The sequence below is a fragment of the Notolabrus celidotus genome, chromosome 6 (assembly GCF_009762535.1).
Source record: "Notolabrus celidotus isolate fNotCel1 chromosome 6, fNotCel1.pri, whole genome shotgun sequence".
Taxonomy (NCBI): Eukaryota; Metazoa; Chordata; class Actinopteri; order Labriformes; family Labridae; genus Notolabrus; species Notolabrus celidotus.
This window is the reverse complement of record NC_048277.1, coordinates 18662988-18675466: the sequence shown is the minus strand read 5'-3', so window position 1 is coordinate 18675466 and position 12479 is coordinate 18662988. Positions and strand designations below refer to the sequence as shown.

Genomic DNA, 12479 nt, shown 5'->3' with positions numbered 1-12479 from the left:
AGTCTAACTCTATGCAACATAAAATAATAATAATAATAATAATAATAATAATAATAATAATAATAATAGATTTTATTTAAAAGTGCTTTTTTATTACTCAAGGCTACTTTACAGAAAGATTAAAACACAATAAAATAACACGATAAAATAAATAAAAACAACAAGCAAAGTAACACCAAGTTAAAAATGAAGCAGTGGAAATTAAACAGAGAATGCGGACTGAAACGGATGGCTTTTGAGTTCCAGAGTTGGGGAGCAGAGCGACTGAAAGCTCTGAAACGGGCAGAGGGCACAGAGAGTTGGAAGGAAGAGGAAGACCTGAGGGAGCGAGTGGTGGTGACAATGGGGAGGAGATCGGACAGATACAGGGGGGCGAGGTTGTGGATGGCCTTGAATGTGTACAGGAGGATTTTGAATGAGATTCTGAATTTGACCGGGAGCCAGTGAAGCTGCTGCAGGACGGGGAGGATTTGGTGAAAGGAGGGGGTTCTAGTGATGTTACTGGCAGCTGAGTTCTGAACCAGTTGAAGCTTATGGAGGGATTTGTGAGGGACACCGAAGAGGAGTGAATTACAATAGTAAATACGGTGGGTGACGAGGCTGTGGACCAGGACAGCAGTGGTGTGAGGGGTGAGAGAGGGGCGGAGACGATTAATGTTGCGGAGATGGAAGTATGCAGACCGGGTTATGTTATTGATATGAGAGTGGAACCAGGAACCAGTGAACCAGGACTTGATCTCAAAGAGGCAGTGGGTGAAGGGGAGGGTGGGGGGATGGAGTTGGGTTCACTGGACAGATAGAGCTGGGTGTCATCCGCAAAGCAGTGAAAGTGGATGCCAAAAATGACAACACCAACACCCAGTCTGTAGCTCTGATTTCAATGGCTCACTTGAACATCAAACAGACCTTTCACTGAAGAGCCAAAAGGTTAATTCTCGTGAACTGTTCAAGGAAACTGTTTTGCAGATTTGCATTTTTCACATGCAGCTCCTCTGGGTAATGTCTGGACTTTCTTAAGAGTGCATAATGTTGTGTGAATTATGTATAGTGTATAATGCATGTGTGAAAGGGCTTCAGTGTGCCTCTACCTCCTTTCAGCTCTCATTCTGTTTGTTGGTACATCCCAGTTAAACTCACTTTCTTCTTCACCCCCTGCCGTGTGACTCAGTCTCTCTGTTTCTGTCTTCTGTAAGTCTGGTTAAATAAAAGAGAATGGGGGGTACATTCCACCAGCGTTTGCCAGAAAAACAATAACAACCCTCTCCACGGAGCAACCCACCAACTTCCGTCATCCCCCTGCTTCCCCTCCTTTCTTCTACCTTCCTTCCTCCCTCACTGAATCATTGCCCCTCTGCTATGTACCCTAGCCATCCCTCCCTCCCCTCTCCTCCCAGTCAGCCCTCTACCCCACATGCCCTGTCCTCTGCAGCCCCCAACCACCCAGCCACCCCTCCCTATATCTGTTACATAAGCGTCCAGTCATAGATCCATGCCATATCACAGTTGTTTTCCCCTCTGAGTGTGTATTGGAGTCTCCTCATCCAAGGGCTGGACCTTAATGAGGCCTCTACAAAGGCCTATTGATGAGAGGCCCAGTGTAAGAGAGGATGACCCCAGCCAAGAGCACCCAGAACTGGGCATCAGCTGCCCCAGGCTCTCCCTTTCACACAAAGACGCCCACTGTGGACAGAGACCTGAAAGGGCAGAAAAAAAAGAAGAGGGAGAGACAGAAAGGGGGGAAAAGAGGGAGGAGATATCCTGTTCAAACAACTTTGAGAATGTGAAAGAAGAAGATATAAAAAAGATTAAACTGATATGACTTCATCACAGAGCAGTTGCTTCTCTGACCATTAGCTCTCCCATCAAGCCTTATGCTTCCTCGTCTGAGCATCCTAAGAGCAGAGAGGCCCACCCTCTACCTTCCCTCTGCCAGGGAGTTGTCAGTGTCTGTATCTCAGCTATGGATCATAACTCAGATCTGAAGAGGGGACAACAAAGCTCTAGTCTGTTGCACTTCCTCATTGGTAGCCATAGGATGCACACATGGATCATAGCACTTTGAAAGGATCGCACACTCTTTTTTGGATGCATTCTGAGCACGGATCCAGAGGGGTTGTGGAGCCAAGTGAAGACCTGGACTTAAACTTGTTTTGTTAGCCGTGTTTGATGGAGAATTAAAGGGAGACTGTGGAGAATGTAGTCTGGACTTCTCAAGGCTGCCATGATGCAAACATTTCGGGAATTAGGATGTGAAAGACTGACATGGGTCAACTACTTCCTTTAAGTCATCTCACAGCTAATTACAGAGAGACATAGAAAAGGGCAATTGAGACAAATTTGGGTCTTGATTGAGAGTCTTTGTCTTTTTTTGTTGGGTATTTTGGACGAGCTAAGCGATGACTCTTGCAGCCCGACTTGAGGACATAGAGGTGACCCTGGAGCACATGCTTATGGATGTCTTTGTAAGTCCACTTTTGCTTATTTGTTTATTAAAATAATTGTCTTATCTTTCATTTAACTGACTGCTATTATCTTTCTTCACCCTTACTCTCTCTCTTTATGTTAATTTGTTCACGGGTGACATCCGGGTTGCATAATTACAGTTTGATACCAGAGGCCAACATATGTCCACATCTCTTTCCAGATGTTTTCTCATTAATTGGTACCAAAAGAACACATTGGTCAACTGTCTTCCTCTCTGCAGAGGGAGAGACAGGGAATAAACTGACTAACCCAGATTCTAACCTGGACTGCACGGCCAATAAATGACTCACCACAATGTTAGTGGGCACAGAACTGGGGGAATATTAACTCTGCATGGAGCAGCCAACTCCAGAGTATCAAATCTAGTAAGTTGGCTTACTCACGTCTTCTGTGGTTTGCAGTTTTCATATCTATCTGCAGATAGTGATTAATCTTTTGATTAGTGACACATAAATTCGTCAAGTGAAGGAAAGGAGGACTGAGAATGAGGAAATGAGGGATGAAAGAGGAATGAGGAAATGGAGGAAAGTCGAATGAATGTGATCGCCGGGTTTCTGTTGACTGTGACGCTTGGTTAGAGGTAGATTACTCAGGCCTCTGTGGTCTACAAAGCATGCAGGCTGTTAGAATGAAAAAGTGCTTGACACTGCAATCATGACCAAAACAAAACAAATATAGAAACACTGGATACAGTGACGTACACATTGGGCTTGTATGAAATTAAAAAAATATGACAGTTTGATAATTAGATAAGGTGCAATCCTCATTTAGGCATTTAAGCTTCCAGTCATCACAACCCTCCAAACATGTAGTTCACCATGAACATCCATCCATCCATAAATGTTAATGCAGGATGTTCTTGTGGTCGGTGCTCATGTGTTGGGTCCCGCAGCACCAGTTTATTGCTTGGGAGCTACTGATGAATATATCAATTATTAGAGTGCATTTTAGATACTTGTATTTAACGTAGAGCTGGTGTTCGTTTTGTGACATAAACATGGAAATAGTCTCAGTGACATCACCCACTGGTTTCTGTCAAGTTTTATGAAGTCCAAAGATGACACCATAGTGGAAATGCTGACTCCTGCAGCTAATTACCAGCTAATATAAAAACCAGCAATGAAGTGGAGTTAAGGCCCTAGCCTTAGTGCCTGGCATACAGCTACAAAGCAGCCACATGTCAGTGAGATCAGCTAGGCCCCTATTTATGTGTAATCATGCATAACTCTAAAAACATATGAGTAATAGACACATGTATCCTTCACACAGTTCTCACAAGTGACAGATAAATAAGTTAAAAATCAATTATTTTTTGTACCAAACTGCAAACACGTTTAATTCTGCTTTTTATTTTGGGTTGCAATGGGGTTTTTAAGCCAGCCTCTAGTGGCCGCTGAAGGAACTGCAGCTTTATGCACTTTCCGCTCCATTTTTTTCACTAAGGTAAGATATTACTTTATTGATCCACCGTTGGGGGGGGGGGGGTTACAATCAAGAAGAAGTTCAACAAGTGAAATAAATCTGTGGTCAACGTGGTGCAGTCTGGGGCCTCCATTACTGTTTAACAGTCTGATGGCGGTGGGCACAAAGGAGCGCCTGAAGCGTTCAGTCTTGCACCCTGGTGGGATGATGCGCTGACTGAACAGGCTCCCCATCAGCCACAGCTCATCATGGAGAGGGTGAGAGGGGTTGTCCAGGATGGCTCGCAGTTTGTCCATCAACCTCCTCTCAGCCAATGACTCCAGACTGTCCAGGCCTTCTTTACCAGCTTGTTGAGCTTGCTGGCCTCACCTGTCTTGATGCCCCCCCCCCCCCCCCCCCCCCCCCCCCCCGGCACGCCACAGCAAAGAACAGACACTATACAAGGTTGCTACTTGTTGTAGTCCCACCTGAATCCAAAATAATCTGAGAGTAGCTGATAGCTAGCTTGAGCTTCATCTCACCATTACAATGGAGTAAAAGCATGACCCTTTTAAAAAGGCCTCCATCAAGGTGGGGAATGTTTGCATGCTGGATATAAAAGAATTGCTAATTTACATAAAATAATCATACTCAGTCAATGCTTTGAATCAAGACTTTTGGAATGTTACCATAAGGATGAAATTGTGATTTACTGTGCAGGCTAACACACATACACTCTACCTTTGTACCGTACTGCAAATATGACGCAGTGTCCTGCTTTGATCTGCCGTCTGCTGTAATGACTTTGTCACTAAGCTGCTGTTTCCCTTAAACTGTTTGCACTCACGGGCTTCTGTTAGTGGAAACAGTAGATAAACTGCACTCTCAATGAACACTATCAGCACCTTTTTCAATGCTTCTGCAGGGCATCAGTGTCATTGATATATGTGGGTATTTGATGCCTGAATCCATCAACCTGTTTTCCAGATTTGGTCATTTTCATATATCCAATAGATGATTTATGACTGAAGCAATAAAGATTAGTGTTTATGGCCGGGGAAGGATTTGGATTATTCATGCACCGCATGTGGGATGGAGAAAGGGGAGTCGGGAAAATGCTTCCTTCCTCTCCATTTCATCCCAGCATCCTAATTAGAAAGCTTATATATTTATTTATTTACTTCTCTAATTGCTGGAAGAAGAGGATGGAAACCAGGGAGCTATCTGGCCGATTTGCATACTCAAATTAGAAATATTCAAATTGACTGCATCCTTTCCAGGCTGGGTGCACACTCAAGAGGCATGAGGCAATGTTTGTGTACATCCAGACCTCATGCGGAAACACACACACAAACGTTAAGACATGCCGACATGAGCTAAGAAGAGGACAGATTCAGTGAACCATCAAATAAAGGCAGGGTGAATTAAATTTTTTTATGGGGAGGCTTACCAGCAGCAGAAGTTTGTCATGGATCAGGCATCTTCTACCACAGGAAAAAGATTTTGTTGGGAGTGTTCCCTAACAGAAAACCCAACCAAAAATACTGAGCTGCAGCATACATGTAAGGTAAAGACATTTCTGCATGTGTGGATGAGCCCAGCAGTGAGCAGACTCAGGGGTTGTTAGAGTAATATTAAGGGTGATTAGAATAATGACGGTGCTTCTCCATCCTCCAGTAGAGAAGGATCTCCAGAGTCCTATCTGTGCCGCTCGTTGCTTTAAAGCAGCAGCTGAGTGCGCAGCTATGTTCGACGGTGCACAGCTATTTTCATTAACACAGCAGTGCATATGAATGATTCAGGGAAGCCGAGACAATCCCAGGGAATGGGACTTCCTTCTACAACCTCTTTTTACTACAAGAAAAGGAGGTCACGATGTTGTTGCCTCAAACGCTTTGCTCGAACCGCACAAATCAAAGTGGAGTCATTTGCAGGCTTGTAGAATTTTTCAGGTCAACACTTTTAATTCTTCTGCGTTCAAGAGTACGATCACAGATATGAAGCACATGACTGCACATGGCATGGCTTCAGAGTCATGCCTATCAGCTTAGAATCATAGATTCTAGTGAAGAAACCCTTCAGTTATGTTTAAATCAGCTTATATTTTGGAGGATCGCTGCCCTGCCATCGCCACAAAGCCAAAGGGAATATGTAGATGATTTTATAAAAGAGAAAGATTTCTAAAATTAGTCTTTTCATATAAGCTGTGTTTCATGAAATTCATCAAATGACAGACATCACTGTACTACCACATACACAGTGACGAGACCTTGTGACATGTCTGAAATAGAGACCTTATCTGTATCTGGTGATTGCATTTTATTTCTGGCTGCTGTAAAGCGTCCGTTCCTGGCGTCATATCAGCTCCTGCCTAAGCTGTCGTGTATTGTGTTGCTGGCCGGCTGAGCTGTGAGGAGAGGAAAGAGGGAGAGGGAGATGGCAGCTCCTCTTTCAAAGGCTGACAGTCACATCAAGAAATGAAGCGCCTGTGATTAAAAATGCATTCAATCCTTGTGTAGCCTAATTGAATCTCCTCCTGCATCCCCCACAAACATCGCCACCCTCTACTCCCCCCAACCCACCACCAATCCTCATCCCTTCCATGATGCAGGCCTGAGGCAGAGCTAAACATCCCCTCTCTCTCACTCTCTCACTCCTCTTCCTCTCAGATCCTTGGTGTACTCCCCCTCCACCCTACTCCTCGTCTACTCTGACGGAGGAAGACCTCAGCTGGATGGGGTTGTTTCCATCACAGCTGCTCTTTTCAGTGCTGTCTGCTCTGTTTCCAACAGCTATGAAGTTCATGTGAGAGCTGGTCACAAAGCGCCTGTGGTCTGTGAGACCGTTCGGTCCGCAAGGAGCACAAACACTGTGACGCACTGACACTAAGAGGTCAAACCCTCTCCACCCTTCTCTCCGTCTGTTCTCTTTTGACTCTACTATTGTACACGTGTTGTTTCAGAAAGAGGTTCTCTAGTGGGTGTATTGTGTGTGACCATGCTGTTATATAATGGGTGTGTCCTCTGCCCTGTGACAAAATTGTTCAATTACAGCAAGCTGACCTCCTCCTCCTTGCTCGGGCTCTCTCTTCCCTCTTCTACATGTTTCTGTCTCTTGCTTTACTTTTGCTTGCTCTCCAACAAACAGTTGTTTTCCCATATGCATTAATCATGTTGCAGTATTGATCGCTTTGAGGCTGGAGTCAGAGTGTCAAAACCCCTCCGGACTGAGGCACAACTTTGGAGAAAGTCCAGAATCTTTTCTCTGCAGCTCGCCCTTGCTTGTCTTGTTTTTTGAAATGATTATTTTTCTTGTTGGCGTGTTTGCCTTTGTTTCATAGCAGACGGTACAGAGGGAGACAGAAAACAGGGGAGGGGAGAGGGAGGCAGTCCAAGCCTATTTGTAGAGCACCTTGAAACAACAAGGCAAGTCAAAGAGTTTTGTAAAAGAGGGGAGAATGACATGCAACAAAGGCCAGGATCTGACTCAGGATGTTTTTATTATGTGGTCTGCGCTTCAAGTATTCAGCTATCAGTGTGTCGCAGCTGCCCCATGTTTTAACCTATACCTGACGTAATCTATGTTTCCCATTTTGTCAACGCACCAAACAAAGGAAAAGGACAAATATTGTGCTAGTGCGTCTTTTTGTACTTCTTGATTTCACTAACATTGAACATTTAACTCTGAGTCTTCTGTTCCAGCTATAGACAGTATAGATAATGGACGTAGTATCTGTGACGTCACCCATCTGTCCCTGAGCACTGTTTTGAAGCCAATCAACGGAGGCAGCCATATTGGAAATGCTGAACTCAACCAGTCAAAGTGTGACGTAAAGGGGTGGAGTTTGAGCCTCCTATTAAACGGCTATGTGTTCCCGACCGGGAGTCAAGTCAGTCATGTCCTTATTTGGGCAAAAACTCGTAATCTTAATATCTTCTGAACCGTCGTGTTAGAAAAAAATTAACCCCCCTGTTTATTAATGCTGCAAAGATCGTCTTTTTTGAATTGGTGTCTATACGGTTTCCAGTGTTTCTACAGCCAGCCTCAAGTGGATTCTCAATGTATTGCAGTTTATAACACTTTCGCATGGGCTTCATAGTTTGAGACCGGAGGTTGCCGCTTGGTTCCTGCTGAAAAAAGGAAGGTTGAAAATGAGTTACACAGCAAGGCAGTACACGTTTCACTTCAAACAGGAGTGGGTACTATATTCTATAGACTATTTTTTGTCTGTGTACTAGTACCAATTACGGTAGATGGTATGCATTTATTAGAAAATTACAGTTAACCTCATAAAACACAATTTAAAGCTCTACAATGGCACATGTGAAATGGTAATGCTTACTGGTTTCAGTCTACTGAAGAATAATTTGAATTTGGCTGCTAAACAGAATATTAGGGATCTAATTATCAGCTGATATAGGAATATTTCTTTCTTACAAGCCTACCGGTCCGACCGAAGTAGATGGGGGTATACAATCCACCATATACAGAGAAGAAGACTAAGCACTGGCACAGTTAGCTGACAAGAAGTTAAAATGATGTCCCCATGTGTGTTTCGTTTGAGTTGTTTCAGAGGAGGATAGGACAATGTCTAATTGCAAAAACCTGTCACACAGTTGGCTACAAGTAATCTGAGAAGAGGAAAAAGTCCTCAAGTATAACCAAAAATCATTTAAGCCACCTGAAAAGTCTTCATCACAAAGAAGATCTATGAAGCAGCAATAGCCGCAATTAGCATTAGGATCCATGTGTGTTTGACAACTGCATAGACAACCCAAAAGTTAAAGCAACTAATCCATCTGCCATGTATAGTGGGATTTCTACATTCATTCAGTCTGACTGACAACAACGCGAGTGACATACATTTTACCATGGACCTCTGATACTAGTTCGGTGAGAATGCTGAGTTTGATGGCCAAGTTGCTGGATGAAGACCTTAACATGATTAAGCACAGGTGTGCTTTAGTCCACTGTTAAAGAAAATAAATTATAATTGAAGAGTCAGAACTGCTCTTTGACTTTTGTGTGTTAACAAAAGGAATTTCACTCAGAGCTGGTCGGTATTGAACATTAATAAATGTGCATATTTCTGAGCCTTTCTTACCCTCAGGAGTGAAAAAAATACGCAATTTAAAATACAAAAAACGTGAACACATAGGTAATCTCATCGCAGGAGCACGTTATTGTCAAATTAACAGTAATGGCTCAAATAAATCTATATCATGCATATCAAATAGTTGAAATCCGCATATTTGATTGTAGTCTTATCATTTTAATGGCTTTGTTGATCTATAGGGAATAAGAATATGGAAAATATAAAAAAGAGTAAACATATCAGTTACTATAGCCCTACTGTTCTAGGAAATAAAAATGAAGCCTCTACCCATGGAATGAATTAAGTTTGAATGGTAAAGTCTAGATCTCGCAGATGTGCTTCATTTTCTTGCCTCATTGGAGTTCACTCTGATTGCAGAATCATCCAAATACAGAAAGACAATTACCATAAAGTCAATCAGTTTTTTTGTGCACATCCATAAGCTAATCAGCTATCACCATTCAGCCTCAATTTCCACTGCATGGTCCAGATTCTGCTGTCAACTGGCCCAGCACAGGCAGAGGCTTTCCAGTAGACTCCAGTGAATAATTCAGGAGCCTTGTGTGCTATTCACTGGAGTAAATTGCACATCTTGCGCCCCATTCAAGTCTGCTGCTGCCTTCATAATAGACAACTGATTGGCCCATTGGAATGAGATTCTTATTCCATTAAGGCATAGATGACTGTATAATGGAAGTGTATCAGTTTGAATGTGAACCACACTAAAACAAAGAGAGTTATTTCTGTTGAAGCAATGGTAAGGTCATATTCATTCAAAGATGGAGGTGATCAACAGTCTTCAGGCTTTGGCTGGAATGTTCCTCATACTGAAAGACACACAAGCAGATATACAGTATGTGCACACACCCACGAGTACACACAAACAGACACCTCGCAGCAGGTTGAGCAGATGTTCTGCCGAGCGACACGCTCAGACCAGGACGACCTGTCCCCGTGTTCTATCAAATCTCTCCCAGAAATCTGAATATGTCCCAGATTTCACAATGAGTCACACAAACGTCCCCGTTTCCCTATGAAATCACATCAGCTGTCAGTTAGTTTGAGCATGTAACAGTGTTTCCCAGGCCTCCTTCCACACACAGACACTGCCGAGGGGAGGATAATTGAAGTGGATGCTCCCCTGTGGAGAAGTCATTATGATTGGTTCTGGCCTGATGAAGGGTTTGGAGGCCTGACTTTCTGCTCATCTCAGTCTCATGAGATAGAAAATGACGACACTACCATGCACTCAGAGGCACACAGTGAGGAGGAAATTGAATCACGCTATCAGGGTGGCATTGTTTAGCTACTTAACTGTTTATCTGTGTCTGCTGTGCAATACTGGTGTAACTCAATCCTTTGTAATTTTTTGGGAGTCTTGAAACATAAACATTCAACCTCCTCCCTCCTACCGTCTGGGACGTGGAGAGAGTCCAGCTAGAGGGCATTTCCATAAACACACCCACACATACAGAATAACAGACCCACACACACACAATCAGAGGACCATAGGGATGAGTCAGACAGCCGTGGGCAGAGACCGGCTGTGTTATCAGGATAAATTAAAGCCTGGATTCAACAATTGAGAACCAGTGCTTGTTATTATTACAACGACTATGAACAAAGACGAAGCAGACACACAAACACCAACACACACAGACAAACAAACAGAAACAAAACCCAGACGCTTTGTTTGCACCTCCCTCATTAGCATCTTTATAGCTACGAAGTGATCTCTTTATTTTCTCTTCCCTTTTTTTCTGATATCTGAAGTTTTTTGTATCTATTAATAGCTGAGGGTATTTTGAGGACAGTGGCTATCTCTTTTTTGTCTGCTTGTTTTTCATTTATATATATTACGCACTATTATGAATGCTAGTTCTGTATTTTACATGTTTTTATCAGCAAGAGCAAATCCCATTTGCTGTATTTGTGCGTGCTTGTTGACTGAAATGGGTCATTGTGCATCTAGCCCGAGGCATCAAGAATGGTAAGATGTTTGTTTGTTTATTCTTTCCTCCTGTCAAGATAAGGGTTTATTACTCCCTGGATTTTTCGGCAGTGGAGTTTGGAAAATCTCATAGCTGCAGAAGAGAACAAACAAACACAAACCATACTTAAACTGTTCAATTAGGAAAGAGGATCTTCTCCTACCTGTCGACTTGTCACATGAGATCCCCTGTGAAAAATGAAAGGTTTTGTCTCCCTGATCAGCTGTGGCAGGTAATCTCTGTCAACACTCATCTGAATTATCGTCAAACATGCACATCACACAGACTACCTCAAACCACATAAAGAGATAGAATCAGGTGTTTGGGCCTTTTTTATATATACTTCCTGGATCTCTTCTGCAGGACTTGAATGTCTGCACTTCAAGTTTATAAATAGCCCTCTGATATTTCTCATGTAGGCCACAGCCACTCACACACTGATGTGGGCCAGGATAATGAATAAATAATGCTTACTAGGGATTACTACTGCAGATGATTTTTTTTCTCCTGTATGCTTGTCGTGTGGCTTTAGAACAACGTGTGTTTTCATATCATGTCCGAAAAGCTGTTGGGGGGTCCTTACTTGAAAAATGATATGGAGGGGGTGGAAACAGCTTATATGATTGTTCATTTCAACTGGTTGCTTTAATCTGATTTTAAACCCTCTGACCCCCCACATCAAATCGACTCATAACTGGGATGACCAAGCTTAATCTTACTGGTTATAATCCAGCACTATACTGGGTTACCACAGGGTGCCCATACAAGAGCAAGCAAAGGGCATTCGCCGCTTAACCTACCATACACGTGTGCAGCATATGTGCATGGTGAACATCTGTGCATGCCTTCATGTGTGTGTTGATCCACTTAAGTTAATCAACTGACGGTTCAGTATTGATGTGCAGAGGCAAACAGAGCTCGGCGGTGAGTGATGATGAGAATATGACAGTAAGTCACTAGGTGTGGTTGTAACTCATGAGTCCAATAGCTTTAATGGACATGTAAAGACCACCGTGGAGAATACGGAGGACTGACTCAGCTGAACGGGAGGCTGCAGACATTGTGATACAGATCTGTGCAAGGGTTTGAGTTTGAGATTAGTAATATAAAAATGAGGCCAACTTCTAAAGTTTTCTGCTTTCAGAGGAATAACCAGGTGACAGGGTGATCAACATCTGTATGCATGAGTATTGTGAATGCAAGGATGCATGTTGTGCATGTGTGTGTGTGTGTATTCTGCCTTTGTGTCTCATCCCAGACTGTGCAGGGAGAGAAAGCTGGATGTGGGATTTCAAAGATAATCTCCCTACCAGATGGCAAAACATCCCATATTCCTTTTGAGGTTCCCCACGTGATCCCCTGTAACGACTGTGTGTGTATATGTGTGTGTATGTGTGTGTTCATGGTGGGTGTATTTATGCTCACACACAATTATTATTGGATCACGTGACACGTGCGTATGCTAATAAAAGCCGTAACGTCACATTAATCCAGTGACCTGGTTAAGC

At 43.1% G+C, this 12479-nt stretch overlaps 1 protein-coding gene across 3 annotated transcripts in view; it reads left to right on the top strand.

Annotated features, from left to right (window-relative positions):
- frmd4a (FERM domain containing 4A) overlaps positions 1–12479 on the top strand; it is a 99892-nt gene that overhangs the window by 18635 nt on the left and 68778 nt on the right. The gene's annotated exons all lie outside the window — the stretch shown is intronic.